This window comes from Phyllostomus discolor, chromosome 5 (assembly GCF_004126475.2).
Source record: "Phyllostomus discolor isolate MPI-MPIP mPhyDis1 chromosome 5, mPhyDis1.pri.v3, whole genome shotgun sequence".
Lineage (NCBI taxonomy): Eukaryota > Metazoa > Chordata > Mammalia > Chiroptera > Phyllostomidae > Phyllostomus > Phyllostomus discolor.
The window spans coordinates 151,068,600-151,084,097 of NC_040907.2; the positions used below are offsets into that span (position 1 = coordinate 151,068,600).

Consider the following 15,498-nt stretch of genomic DNA (forward strand, 5'->3'; position numbering starts at 1 on the left):
GTGGGTTAGAAAAAGAATTCTTGGAGATGGAGAGGGAGAAGGAACACCGGACTAGTGACAGAAAAGAAGTGATTAAGAACATCTAACAGCGTCGAACGGTGCCTAACGCTTAAGCTGGAGGACCCAGAACTACCTCTGATGAATCTGGCAACAAGGACACTGATGACACCAAGGGCATTTTCTGTGGCGGCAGAAACTGCAGCGCAGAGAAAGAAGGAAAGAGGAAGAGGAGACAGCGAGTTTAGACTACCTTTTTCAAGAAACTTGGCTGTCAAGAAAGAGAGATGGTATGATTGAGTGGGACGTGAAGGATTTGAGTACTTTTCCAAATGAAGTGAAGGGGGAAGGGTAGAGCAGAAACAGGAGCGTAAACACCTTCCTCACATCTTCATTTTGCCAGCCCCTCCCCCCCACGTGACCAGTAAGCAGCCAGCTCGGCCGGGACTACAGCCCCCAGAAGGCTCCTCGGCGCTGGGGGGCGGAGTCGAGGCCTGGCGCGCACTCCTCCGTGCGAGCGGAAGAGCAAATAGCAGGATCTAGTAGAAGGCGGCGGAAGCAGAGAGCGACGGCGCTCCCGGTAACTAGCGACCCGCGTCCTGTCTCTCCCTCCCTTCCTCCCTCCTTCCTTACCCTCTCCGCACTCCAAGCTAGTGTTTTTGGCGTTCATTTCTCCTCTCACACCTGAGATGGGAGTTCTAATTTCGTTTGTTACCGGTAGTTTTTTTTTCCCTCACGTGACGCGCGGGGCGGGCCCCCGCCTGGGGCGGAGGTTACTGGGAAGCTCCCGCCCTTCCACCCCTGAGGGATTTGCGGTGTCGGGGGTCGCGGGTGGTGCCCTGCTGGGGCGTTTTTGCTCTGCCAGGGGCAGCGTGCTCACTGAGTGTCCTCACCCCAAATACTCCCTGTGGAGGGGACGTTCCTTCCTTGGCTTTCAACAGGTACTGAGCGGGCCCTTGGCCACTCAGGGGTACGGTACGGGGCTGTGGGCCGCAGAGGCCGCCCCGAGCCGACCCCGAGCCTGTGGGTGATTTCCGGGCCGCGAGCCTTTTGAGTGAGTCCGCTCCACTGCCCGGGAGCCGCAGGGCTATGGGTTTGGGGTGAGTAGTCTTTGCGGGAGGATAATACACTTCCTGGTATTCTTGGGAGGTCCTCGGGAAACCCCTTGTCCAACTATTAAAGTTTTACTTAGCCGCCTCTCAGACTCGAGTAAGGGAAGAACCGCACGGTTTGGTGCCTAATGGCTTGCGGGGGAAGTGTCTCAGGTCTAAGGCTTGCTGGACCTGGGATCTTTTGTAGCTCCTTTACCGTCGCCCCGGCTTCCGTCTTTGAAAAATGAGTGTGATGGCCTTCGGCCTGTCCGCCTGGCAGTGTCATGGGCTTCACCGTGAGTGAGACGTGTGAGAAAGCATGTTTCAGTTATAACCGTATTCTTCTGTCTTAAGCCCAGGTCAGTGGAACTTTATAGTCACATTCATGTCTTTGTGAACGTGAACGTGGTCATGATCTTGATGAAGATGAAATGAGTTAATGAACAGGGGGAAGTGACTTTAGAAAAGAATGTGAGTCGTACAGATGTTCTTAAGCCATGATCCTGGTGAAGAGGTGGTATCAGGGCCCTACCTACTACCTGTGGAGTCAGTTTTACGCTCCGTCTGGATTTTGAGGTCTACCAGAATTTGGACACTTTTCTCCCCCCAACACAGACACACTACACAGTGGGAGTTAGGTAACCTTCACTTGTATTTACTCTGAAATCATTGGTTGAAAACAAAGAGGTTGGCAGTGCAGTGAATTAGTTGAATGTACAAAATTGAACAAATTTGAGTTCAGATCCCGGTGCTGTGACTTACAGTTTATGACTTTTGGGAAATCAGTTGATTTCTAAGACTGTTTACTAGTCTCTAAAACGGAGATAAAAGCATTTACCTCACAAGGGGTCTATAGAGGTGAAGTGAGATATGAATATAAAACAGCTAAGTAGTGCTTGGAGTCAAACCACAGTTCTCGAATGTCTCCCACCTCAAAACAGTTCGGTTCTTGACTGAGTTGTTCACGGAAGAATCCCTGGGTTGTCCAACAAAACATCGGTTCTCGACCGGACAACCCTTTCCTGCTGATTGCTGTAGAGTCAGTCCCAGTGTCCCTCAGTTGTCAAGGACATTCGGTTTTCCAACAGATCGTTTCTTGAACAGCCTCTCGGGACAAAATAAGTTCAAGAACTGAGGTTCCGCTGTGTTCTGTTGTTATTATGTTTGATGACAATGATGTTAAAAAAAGATAACATTATTTTCTTGAGAGTCCTTAGGGATAGTTAACCCATAAACTTAAAATACTGTAATCAAGTTTTAGATTGTGTGGGTCTTTTTTCAAGCTGTTATTGCATTTTATGTAAAGGTTATGTTTATGCTGCTTTTGATTTTTAGAGGTTTCCAGAATGCTCTTGTGAGAAGATTATTGGGATGTGCTGTTTCATTTATAACTTGTAGTAATAATGTAGTTTTCTGTCTGCACATTGTAGCTTGTAGTAGAACAATTATTTGTGTTTATGACTTAGATATTGACTATTGATTGACTAGGACAGAATTTTATAGAACAATTTTTTGTCCTATCCATACTGCCCCCCCCCTTTTTTTTAAGCTAGGCTATTTGACTCAAAGTTCAACCTAGTGGGTAGTGTCCAGAAGACTTGGGTGACCTCATTTTTTTTTTTAATGTAAAGCTGTACAATATTATATTAGTTGGTATATGCATACAATGTAGTTATATACCTTACAAAGTGATCACCACAAAAAGTCCAGGAACCATCTGTCATCATGCAAAGTTACTGTGATGTTACTGACTGTACTCCCTCTGCTGTACTTTACTTCCCTGTGACTTATTTATAATAAGTTTGTACCTTTTAATCCCCTTCGCCTTTTTGCCCATGCCCTCACCTCTCTAGCACTTGATCAGTTTTTCTGTATCTGTGAGTCCTTCGTTCATTTGTGTAGTTCTATGTATAAGTGAAATGATACAGTAATTGTCTTTGTCTGACTTATTTCACTTAGCCTAATACCATCTAGATCTGTCCATGTTGCAGATGGCAAGATCATTCTTTTTCATGTCTGAATTATATTCCTGTGTATGTGTATCCATCCAGTATCCATTCATGTATTGATGAACACCTAGGTTGCTTCCATATCATGGCTATTGTGCGTAATGCTGCTAAAGATAGAGGTGCATATATCTTTCCGAATTAGGAGTTTTATTTTCTTAAGTGTCCAGAAGTGGAATTGCTGGATCCTTCTTTGTGTCTTGTTTTAAAGTCTATTTTGTTTGATATTACGTGTTGCTATCCCAGCTTTTTCTTATCATTTCCATTTTCGTGAAATATCTTTTTCCATCCCTTTCAGTTTGTGTGTCTTTTGATCTGAAGTGAGTCTCGTATAGGCAGCATATATAAGGGTCTTTTTTTAATCCATTCGGGGCGACCTCAGTTTTTCAAAGTGGAAACTTAGTGACTGATGCCGATAGTGGCACTGGTTTGTGTGGATGCAAGGCATGAAAATTGAACAATACCTAGAAGAAAGCCTAATACTGAAAGTTGACTTGTTAGTCAAAGCAGAGTCTTTGGGTTAAGAAATTAAATGTTTAAGTCCCTTCAGCCTGTTGACTGCAAGAATTTGGCATATTCAGATGTTTAGGAAATGTTTCCTTTACTCACTTTTATTGATGTGGCATCCCCCTGGCTCTCTTTTGTCAGTTTCATTCTTACCATTAGTCATGATTTTTTTTCCATACAGGTTTGTATACAAACTATAACAGTAATCACTTTAGTTAAAATCTACTTTGCTGTAATTGTTTTTTTTATTTTTTGTGTGTTTTAAATTAGTTTTGTTCCTTGGCTGTTTTTTACTTAAAAGAAGTTTTTGGAAAGTAGACTCATTTTCATCTCTAGCATCTAAGTGTGCATAGCAAAGGCTCCATTAGTGATGACTGTGCTGAATAGTTCTGGTTAAGAACATTTTGTTGATTGTCCTGTCCCTAAGGCAAGCTCTGGAGAGACAGCCTGGTATTGTGGAAATAACCTAAGCTTTGGGGTCAGACTGACCAAGTTTTGAACCCAGGCTTTGCTGCTTACTAATTTTGTGACTTTGGTTTTTATAATCATTCTGAGTTCATTTTTTCATGATCTGTAAAACAGGGATAATAATACCAACCTGCATGACAGGAAAGATTAGATTGAACTCAGTACATACTAGCCAGACTTAGTAAAAGATTGATAGTGGTGTTATTATCATTTTCAATTTTTATTATATTTTTCTGATAATCATGGATTTTGGTGATACATCTATATTCATTCCTCCTGGTGCTTCATGTGATCAGTGGTTTTTTTTTTTAATACAAGGTTAAGGTTGTTGATTGTGACTGTTGAACCCTGAAACACAGCAAAGCTAATTGGCCAACATGTTTGAATCTGTGACCCTGTCCTCATTAGCTCCATAAGCAAACTATTCACAAAATATCTCACAAGAATGAATAAGAAGACTTCTATATTATTGATTTGGTAGTCACACAGTCATTATACTTAATAGAAGTAAATGAACTAGTGCTGAATGTAAAAGTATAAATTTTTTTAAAGAATTCTTTTTTTTATTATTTATTTTTAGAGAGGGAAGGGAGGGAGGGAGGGAGAGAGAGAGAGGGAGAGAGGGAGGGAGGGAGGGAGGGAGAGGGAGAGGGAGAGGGAGAGGGAGAGAGAAAGAGAGAAAGAGAGAAAGAGAGAAAGAAAGAAAGAAAGAAATATCAATGTGCGGTTGCTGGGGGTTATGGCCTGCAACCCAGGAATGTACCCTGGCTGGGAATCGAACCTGGGACACTTTGGTTCCCAGCCCACGCTCAATCCACTGAGCTACGCCAGCCAGGGCTAAAGTATAAATTTTTAATTATAAGATTGTAAACATACAAGACTAACCCTCACATGTATAGAACTGATTACTTATACAATGACTTTGATGACCACTAATCTGAACTATAATTTAGACATTTCTTTTAGTTTTTGTGTTTGTTGCCGACTTCCTACCCATAGGAGAAGTGAGCAGAAATGGCACTAGGCTACTCATCTTGAAAGAGAACCCTACTCCTGTGCTCGCCACCGCAAAATGTGCTTTTAGTGAGGAAAACAGAGTTCTTCATAAAGGTGCCCAGCAGGATGGATGAAGCCTGGGTAACTCCAAAGAGCTTATTGAATTACAGAGAAATTCCAGTTGTCAGAGCTTTAGATAGAAGAGGTGCTGCTTAGCAGCAGTAGGATTGAGTTTGGAGAGGATTTTCTCTACTTTCAAAGAAACATGGACCAGTTGCTCCCAGTCCATGGTGTGCATTTTTCACTGTCTCTTGCTAGCCCTTCAGTTTTATAAATTTTTGTTGTTCCTCTTGTATCTTTCTTTCTTTTTTTTTTTAATGTCAAACATGGCTGGTTTCTGACTAGGGATAAAAATGGAGAAGCGGGGAAGCATTGTTGGAAACAACAGGTTCTGGTGTCTAATAAGGTTCCCACATAACACAGGTTAACCTGTGACTATTACGGTATGGTTTTCTGGAATGGTCAAATGACTGATAGTTCATAACCATTTAACTTGGTGCAGAGGCAAAAATATGAGCAAAAGATGTATGGTACTCCTTAATATGTGATTTGCCTCTTAGAAAAGACGATGTGAAGTGTTACCATTGGCCTGCAGTTGGACCGTTTCAGGTTCTTTGCCATGGAATTCCAGAAGTGTTTCACATAAAGAAAGGAAGTGCTTGAATTTAAATCCTCACCTTTCTAACTTCTTAAATTTGTACAGGTAGTCTTGTTTGTGTTCCCTTATCATCTATAAAATAGGGAAAATAATACATACCCTTCTTGTTTATAAAGTTTAGTGAGAAAAATTAACAAGAATGTCTTAGAAAAGGGTGGGTAACAGTTGATAAGAATCGGAAGAAAACACATACAGTAGGCAGAGAGGGAGGGTCAGTTAGAGATAGGAGAGAAGTCAAACTGAGAGGGACATCAGATGGAAGCAGTTAGGAGTTAGAAAGGAGTAATCAGAGATGTAGAGAGAAGGGCTGACCTAGGTTAAATTGGAGAGGGAGACAGGGAGTCAGTGTGAGAGGGACAACCAGGAGGCATGACCAAGAGAGTGCAGAGTTTATTGAGTTAGTTTTTATCTATTTGAGGAGAACTTGTAAATATTTGTAATTAGCTAGGAAAGGGAAGGAAAGCAGATATTAATAGTAAATCAAGTATGTGTGTGTGGTTTTTATTATACTAAAAATTTTCCTTAATACTAAATTTATTTTGCAAACACCAAGCCAGGTTATCTGTTACAGACCTGTTAACTGCTTACTTGGCTCCTTTCAAAGTGTAAACACATTTTTTAAAACTATTTTATTTATTTATTTTTATAGAGAGGGGAAGGGAGGGAGGGAAAGAGAGAAATGTGTGTGGCTGCCTTTTATGCGTCCCCTGCTGGGGACCTGGCCTGCAACCCAGGCATGCGCCCTGACTGGGAATTGACCTAGTGACCCTTTGCTTCACAGGGCCAAAGTGTAAACACATTTTAAAAAATAAAACTAAATTGGTAATATTGTCTTTAAAAAATTAATATATGCTTACTGTAGACAACTTGGAAATTATAGGAAATTTCTGTGAGAACAACAGGGAGAAAAACAAAATCATTCATAGTCACAATATAAACACATAACCAGACTGCCTACATGTGGTTTAGTTAATTTTATATTCCTATTTTGGCACTTAGGTACTTCCATAAACTACTTGTATACCTGTTTTTATTTTCTCCCTCTGTAAATTAGATTAATGACTGCAGACTATGTTATTCATCATTGTATTCTAGACATTTAGCAAAGTGCTTTACACATAGGGTGGGACAAAGGTAGGTTTATAGTTCATATGGAAAGTAATACAATAAGCAATAAATAATAACAAGAATAAATTGTTTCATGTATTCACAACTATAAACCTACTTTTGCCCCATCCTTTATTATAGGTACTCAGAATATGTTTGAGATGAATTGTTAAGGTCCCTAAATAGAAACTTCTAACTTCTTAAATTTGTACAGGTAGTCCTGTACAAATAGGACTTAAATAGGTCTTAAATAGGTCTGCCCAATTGGCAGATTGACTTTTTCCTTACAATTGAGAAAAGGTGAATTTTAAGGTGTGTCTGTGTTTAATATGAAGCTACTGAACGAGGAAAGGGTGCTTTTTCTGGTTAGCTTTTATAGTGTAGCAAGCCATTCTGAAACCTAGTGATGTAAAGCCAACTGTTTTGTTTTGCTGGGCATTCTGTGGGAATTCAGAGTGGGCAGTGTGGATATGACTTGTCTGGAAAGACTTGAAAGCTGGTGCTGCCTGGGCTGGGAGTTAGAATCTGGAGGCTTCTTTACTTAGGTGCTTGATGGTTGATGTTGGCCGCCCCCCGGAACACCTACATAGCATTTCTTCACATTGGCTGACTTGAGCTTCTTCACAGCAATTTGGTGTCTGTTTTCTAAAAGTAAGAATCCCAAGAGAACCAAGTGAAAGCTGTGTTGCCTTTTGTGACTTAGGCTTGGAAGTCAGGTAGTGACATAAGCTTGCCAAATTCAAGGAGAGCAGTGGTTACACTGAACCCACTTCTCACAGGAGTGTCAGAGTCACACTCTAAGACAAACATCATGGAGGGGATAGGCGTCATCTTTAGGAAAGATGGGCTCTTACAAGTAGGTACTGAACTGAGAAATGGTAAATTAAAAATAAGTTAATAAAACAGTATCACTTTTTAAAACTGTATTTTATTGCTTATGGTATTAAAGTTACCCCTGCTTCATGCCCCCTGCCCACCTCCACCCAACCTGCTCCCCTAGGCAATCCCCATACTTGTCCATGGGTCACACATGTACCGTATTTTGCCATGTATATTGCACTCCTATGTATAATGCACAGTCATGTGTTTGGCCCAAACTTTCAGGAAAAAAAAAAATCTTCCATTTTAATTTTTTAATTCAGTTACTCATTTATTTATATTTAGAAACAAAATCTATTAATGTATTCCAGGGTATTTTGCATATGGTTGTTGTTATTGCTTTTTAGAGTTACACTTTTAATGCATAAGCATAAATAAAAATTAAAAACATTTATTAGATACAGAATTAGTACTACCCATGTAAATGCACGTCCTTATTTTTCTCTCAAAAATTTGGGCAGAAACGTCTGCATTATACACTCAAATTATGGTATGTTCTTTGGCTAACAGTATCACTTTTTGAATATCAGTGAATAAATATCCTTTGTAATATTAGTAATGTTAATGGTGTTTTTATTAGTTAATTTAGTTTAACAAATTATACTAAATTTGTAAAAATTTTTGAACTCAAGGCTATTTTAAATCTTTTTCTTGATGTGGGCTCTGAATAAGATCTTATTTCTCTTTTCAACCCAGTTTGCAAGTTGATCAGTTTCTATACTTGGCTCTTTCCCATCCCATTTTAAAACTCAGCTTATTTTGTAAATAACCCGATACATGTAAATAATACAATAGTGTAGACAATTTTGGAAATCAGGAAAGAAATAAAGTCCATCTATAATTTCACCTCTCAAATGTAACCAGTTTGAGGCCTATAATTTCTTAGCCATGCTTCCAAAATTTAAACCATTGTGAAAAGGGAAAATTTTGAAGAAGGTTGGGGTAAACTCATTTGGCAGCAAAGCCCAATCTGCACTGATGTAAGATGATTTGTAATCTATTTATTGTACGTAATACAATGATTCATACTTTTTTCCCCACAGAAATATTAACATGTTTAATTGCAGAGCATTGCCCCAAGCCCTGGTTGGACTATTTTGTAACATGGAATATATGCACATATTAACCTTAAAGTGTCAGGAAAAAATCCAGTTCTGTAGCCTATTTGACCATAAGAGTTTTTGGACAAGAGATTTTAGACTGGATTTAATAACCTAGCGTTAGGAAAAGATGAGTTTATTGGCTTGTTTAAATGGTTCTAAACTTTTTTCATATGAATCTTCCCAGAACTTTTGTGCTTTCATTTTACTTTTTCATTTTAGGAAAAAAAATAAAGAAAAGAAATAGTCTTTTTTTAAAAAAATATTTATTTATTTTTAGAGCGGGAAGGGAGAGAGAGAGAGAGAGAGAGGGAGGGAGGGAGGGAGACAGACAGACATCAATGTGCGGTTGCTGGGGGTCATGGCTTGTAATCCAGGCATATGCCCTGGCTGGGAATCGAACCTGCAACACTTTGGTTCGCAGCCCGCGCTCAATCCACTGAGCTACGCCAGCCGTGGCAGAAATAGTCTTGATTTGTTTAATGATCAATAACTCTCTTCAGCCATCCCAAATAGGTGTTTCAAACCCAATGTGACCATCTTTCAGTACACTGGAATTTCCAGAGACTTTTTAGACCTCTTAACCCTTCCAGTGTGAGAACCAATGATTAGTTAAGAACCTGAGTTGCTGAGCCCCAGGACCCATATGGCCGTTGGTTTTTGCCACCAATGTTGTGTATGTGACATTGCTATTTCCCTTTTTGCAGTAGTGTTTCTTTTTTTGTATTGTGCCTCTTGTTTGTTTCCTTGAATAGCCTGAAACTTTTCTTTGCCTTTGACACTTGAGTTCAAGGATGAGGAATTTATCTTTGGCTTCATAATGTCATATAGTTGTAACTTTAAAGTATTTCTTATTATTTTACCATAAATTCAACTCAGTCATTCTAGAGGATTTAGTAAATACAGCTGTATTTTAACCTCCTAAACAATTGGACAAATTATAGAATATCTGTGGGCTTCCATTGTGTCAGCTGTCAGATTAACTTTCCACGTCATTTGACACCACACTCTGATGGAAGTTAACCCTGAGCTTAGAAAATCACTCACATACAAAACAAGTTCTAGACTGATCAGTCTTTGAAATTCTTTCATTTTTACTACTGGATGGTCTCTCAGTTGAGGAGTACAAAATACAGCAATGTGTATGTGACATTGTTGCATATATTTAAGACTTCGTGGAAGAGGAGGATCTTGAATGAAGTGATAGAATAAGAATTTGACTGGAGAAGGTAGAAGAAAATTCCGCATAGAGTGATGAGAAGTTAAAAGCAAAAAGGGGTGCAACATGTGAACTTAGAGACAAAAAGGGAATAGGTGTTGCACAATAGAAGGGATGATTTTACTGATGATGAGTACTAAAGAGATATGATTTACTAGCTTTATGTGTGTGGGGAGAATGAAAATAATTAGCGGAAGGCTTGAAAGCTAGGCTGAAGAAGTTAGATTCAGTTCTGAAGGTGACAGTAGTTCTGTTGAAAGTCATGTGATGAAAACAATATTCTAGACAGATTATCCTGGTAGATTTCTGGGATAACCTCAAGGAAGGAGCAGCTGGGGAGTATTTTGATAGGACAACTATGAAGTAATGTGGAAATAGAAACTGTGATAGTATTTGTGGAGAAAGAACAGTAAGGATGGGATTAAAAGAGCTGGAAGAGTCAGAATATCTCAGTTTGAGCCTGACATCAAGTACATTGTGTGTCATTGATGGTGACACTGGGAAGGATCTTAGATAGGTCTAGGGAGAAAGATAATGAGTTCAGTTGCTAAGATTTAGGTGTTAGATAATTTGAGTGGTAGGTTTAAAAAAATCTGTTGCTTTAAAAATAACTAATGCCTTTTAAAGTAATTTTTTTTTGAGTCCATGCATTTTTTTCTAGCAAATAAGTACTCTGAAATTTCTCTTTTGGAACTCAACAGAACCATTAGAGCCATATAAGAAAACTAATCTCATTACTTCATGGTCATATACCTTGTCCCCTAAAGAGTATTGTCTTGCTTGATCGCTCATCTTATTTACCATACTTGTTTCTAAGTGATATTTGACAGTGTTTAAAAATTAATTTTCAGATGCATGAAATTTATTACTATGGTTGTTATCTAAATGACTATCATGGTTGCTGAGGACAATCTTAAAATGTCTTCAGTTGTGATAGCATCTTTAGAATAAAATGCTAGTGCACTCTAGTTAAGAGGATGGGTCTAAAAAGCCTAGGTTTGGATGACCTCTTTAGTACATGACCTCTTTAGTACATTCTGTGTCTTGAGCAAGTTATTTAATTTGTCTGGTTCTCAGTTTCCTTATTTTTAAAGTGGGGATAGTGATAATACTCCTTAGTTCCTAGGATTTTTGTGAGGATTAGCCCTTAGACTTAGCTCTTAGAACAATGCCTGGGAAATAATTAGCTATTAATTACCATTAAAATAACTTCTATTATTGCTGCCATGACCATTTTGTCTATTTATCTGTTTCGTTTGTTTTAAAAACTACATGTTCCTGTGTAATTGTGTCTCATATAAGTGAAATGGTAGTCAGCTGGAGATAAAATTAAAGCTCAAATAAAAGATAAGACATGTCAAGGTGTGGTGTTTTAGAATGTTTGGCCTAGAATTTAGTGAGATAAGAGCAGAAAAGGCCAAGGATGAAATACTGAGGGACTACTCATAGTAAGGGAGTGGGAGGCAGAAAAGGAGTCTGCAAAGGAGCCGAAGGAGATTGTTTAGACAAAGAAAAACACACGAGTGTATATTAATTATAGAGGTTGTATTAATTAGTATTAGCTTTGGTTGCAAGAAATAACAGAGACTGATGGAAGTTTAAAATCTCAATGTCAGGAATTACAGAAGCATTCCAGGACCAGTATTGTCTGTTGTGCTGTCATGTTGTTTCTCTATTAGGCATTGATTCTATTTTTTTCCAAAGTCATTTTGTCTTAGATGGATACTGGGGCTCTCTCCATTTCATCTACATTCCAACCAGCAGAAAGGAGGAAGAGAAGAACACATCTCCCTCCCTTTAAGGGTATTTCCTGAAAGTTACATACCATATCACCTTTGCTCGTATTCCATTGGTGAAATTTAGTCACATAACTAGCCACACTTTCCTGCTGAAGAGGATGGGAAAACATAGACTCTTTCAATGGTCAATGCTTAGGAATAAAGAACAGAAACAATGAGGATAATCCAAGAGTATCCAGATGAACAATAGAGAATAGATAACAGAGTTGTCTTTAGGACAGTTTAATTAATTATTGATAATCCTTAATAGAATTTCTGTATTTCTTGAAACAGTATAAAACTACTCTTGTCAAATTGCATCAATAATACTTTGTTTTTAGGGTATAATGCCTTTGTGAATCCTTGCTTAATAGGATATTAGTCTCATAAGGAAAAAAATACATATGTGTATGCATGTGTGTATACATGTACACAGAAGTACATGTGTTTATATGTGTGTGTGGTGTGTATCCTCATTTAACATTAGTGTTGGCCAAAATTACTTCATATGGCAAATATTGTGCAGTAAATTGATGTAAATAAGCCTCTGGTATCCCTTTGTTGTTTTAAGGCCTAGAATTTTACCTACCTTCTATTCATTCCCAATTTGTTGTTTTGGGCCAGGGTTTTTAATTTGTCTCTGTGCTTTTATATTACTACTCTCTCTCACTGTTTGTTAATCTTACTTCCCAAAGCAGATAAGTGAATAAATTTAATTAAATGTGTGTACTTGCACTGTCCTGATCATTAATGAATTTGTAAGTAAGGTCAGACCTACAATCTTACTAGTATTACAATTACTCAATTCTCTCCACTTAATTGGTAATTTTTTGCTTAAATTTTTAAAAATTTTAAAGCACACCTTTATTTTGTATGTTTATGTTCTTTTAAGTATTAGAAATATGAAGGTCTTCTAACAAAAAAGGGAAGACTTTTTTCCCTAGGATTTTTTGTCCCCTTCAATTGAAAATGTTTTTAGGCATTTTTGAATGATGAGCAATGTATTTTAAGATTAGAAGTTTGTATGTTCCTATTATTTATATTTTTCAGTGGACAATATAGCTTAAAATAAATATAGTTTATAAAGTCAAATAGTTTTTAAAAAAGGATTTACAACAAAATATACTTCTTGTCCTATTCCTGCCCATTCTCCCTACTTCCCTTCCTGAATGTAACTAACCACTATAATCAAGTCTTTAAGCTATTTCTTCTAGCATTTACATATTTATAGTTTAAAATAATATATGTGTAAATCTGATCTTGATTCACCAATTTATTATAATACTTAGTTAAATAAAACAGTTAGTGTGTGTGTTTATTATGCCTATGCAAATTTTGTTTGCTGATAGTATCTTAAATAGTAGCCGCTCAGTGCAGTTTTTCCACAGGGTTCAGTCAAATAATCTGTCAGTTCCAATTTTCTTCCTTTTTAAAAAAAATTCTTGGGAACTTCTTCTCTGGAGACCTCATTATTCTAATAGGCCTACTGTCTCAGCCTGTCACACAGTAATTTCCCTTTATTGTCATCCTTAGACTTTTCTTTCCTTTTGGGTTTGATTCCCAGTGTTGTTGAAATGCTTATTTTCTCATTCTTCATTTACCCTCTTGCTTAGGTAGAGCACATCCTCTAGTAGCCGTGTCAAATTTAAAAAGATGGTGCTTTGGCCAAGAGTATGGGGATGACAGCCTCCAACATGCCTGTCTCTGTCACATGGCTTCCATCTGGATCAGTTGCTTTCTACTTCTGGTGCACAGTCAGCATCCTGGAATCACCATTTCACAATATTTCTTCACTTCTTTCATGTTGAATATCCTGTGTTCCATACCTATGTCTGTCCGTATTTTTATTTATTTCCTTGTTTGGTGTCAAAGGATAGTGAGACCATCACTCACTATCTAGAATATCTGATCAAGCACAATCTCCCTGAACAAAGCAGATTGTTAACCTTACGTAGTGTTTTGGGGGAGTGTGGAGTTCAGGGATTGGAAGATGCTGGGTTGGCCAAAAAGTTTGTTTAGTTTTTTCTGTAAAATAAAAGACACATTTCATTTTTACCAATAACTTTATTGATTTGGATATTTTGAGTATGTTGGTTATCTCCCATGTAGTAGAACATGTATGATTGTTCTCAGTGTCTCTCTTTGAAGCACTATCAACTTCAAATGGTCTACCCAACTGTGGAGCATTGTCCAGCAAGAAATCTTGAGCATGAAACTTCACAAACCACTTTTGACACATTCGGTCAGTCACAGAACCTCCCCCATGTACTGTACAAGTCTTTTTTTGCATTTCAGTTGCAGTTTTACCTTTCTGAAATAATAAAGCATAATATGCTGAAAATGTTGCTTATTCTATCTTCAATATTAAAATGGCTATACAAAAATTAACCAATTTTGGTAAGTTTTTTTTTTAAATGTATGCTGATATGACAGCTGTCACAGTAGAGTCTGACAAAATTATTTCAAATGAAGTTAAAGAAAACTAAGTGCTCACTAGAGCCATCTTATGGAAAAATTGAACTTTTTGGTCAATCCAGTATTAAGTAAGAGGCAGAAATGGATTAACATCATCTGTAGATGCATGGCTACTTGGTTGGCATTGTTGATTGCTTGGCACTCAGGGGTGTAGTTTTCTCTTTCTGACTGGTTGGCTTGTAAAAGAGTGCCTGCTGGAAGATGGTGATGTAGGCAGACATTGATGTAGGCTTGCCTCTTTGTGCAACCACATCAAAATTACAACTAAAACATGTAACAGCCATCACTCAGGAACGTCAGACATTGAGCTGAGTTGGAAGTCTGACAACTACGGAATTAAAGAAGCCATATCACCCATACTGGTAGGAGGGGCCCATACGTGGAATGGGCTGGTCCCACACTCACATGGATAAAAATTCAGGAGGGATATCTCGGGAGCGAGGAGTCCAAGACCACACCAGGCTTCCCAGCCCAGTTTTCCGTTGCCAGGAAGATAAGTCCCCACAACTTCTGGGTGCAAAACCCAGCGGGGATTGAGTCGGTGGAAGAAACTTCTGGAGCCCCAAACAGTTCCTCTTAAAAGAACCCTCACATGGACTCACCTACTCAGACTCACTCCCTCTGAGCTCCAGCACCAGGGTGGCAGCTTGAAAGGCACCAGTGTTATACAGGGAGAGACTGAAGTGTCTAGAATCAAGTTGAGCAGAGACCATTGTCCCTTTGTTAAACCTTCCTTCCCCTCGCAGAGCTGGTAAGCCTGGTGGCATATCTGAGACTCCATCAAATTGGCTAACACTGATTTGCCTTGGAGATCCCCAGAACCTCTGCCCCATCCAATTTATGGGCCCACCGAAGCTGTTTTTCCATAAGAATGGCTGTCTGGCTCCCAAATCCTATCAAACAAGCAACAGTTGGCTTCAGCCCTAGTAGCCCCCAGTTTAGATTCACAGCTTGACTTCTGGGAATCTCCAACCCCAACACAAGTAGCAGCCATCTCAGATTGTTTTACAGCTCAGACAGGATGCCCCAGGCAAAACACAGGTGTGGGCTAACCTTAGCTTGCACTACCTAGGAAACCCAGGGCGAGCATACCCAGTGGACAGCTATAGACCACACTGGAGCACCACCACCCTGCCAGCTGATCCTCCATGGAGGGT

At 38.9% G+C, this 15,498-nt stretch overlaps 1 protein-coding gene across 3 annotated transcripts in view; it reads left to right on the forward strand.

Moving 5' to 3' along the window:
• The first annotated feature begins 494 nt into the window (after positions 1 to 494).
• R3HCC1L (R3H domain and coiled-coil containing 1 like) overlaps positions 495 to 15,498 on the forward strand; it is a 94,675-nt gene continuing 79,671 nt past the window's right edge. Inside the window, exon 1 of one of the 3 annotated variants that reach the window (XM_028511825.2) lies at positions 495 to 577. The gene's annotated coding sequence lies outside the window, so the exon portion shown is untranslated. Of the gene's footprint in view, positions 578 to 691; positions 939 to 967; positions 1,052 to 15,498 lie in introns of those variants that run through there. The other 2 variants (XM_028511822.2, XM_036027123.1) reach the window with 2 other exon arrangements.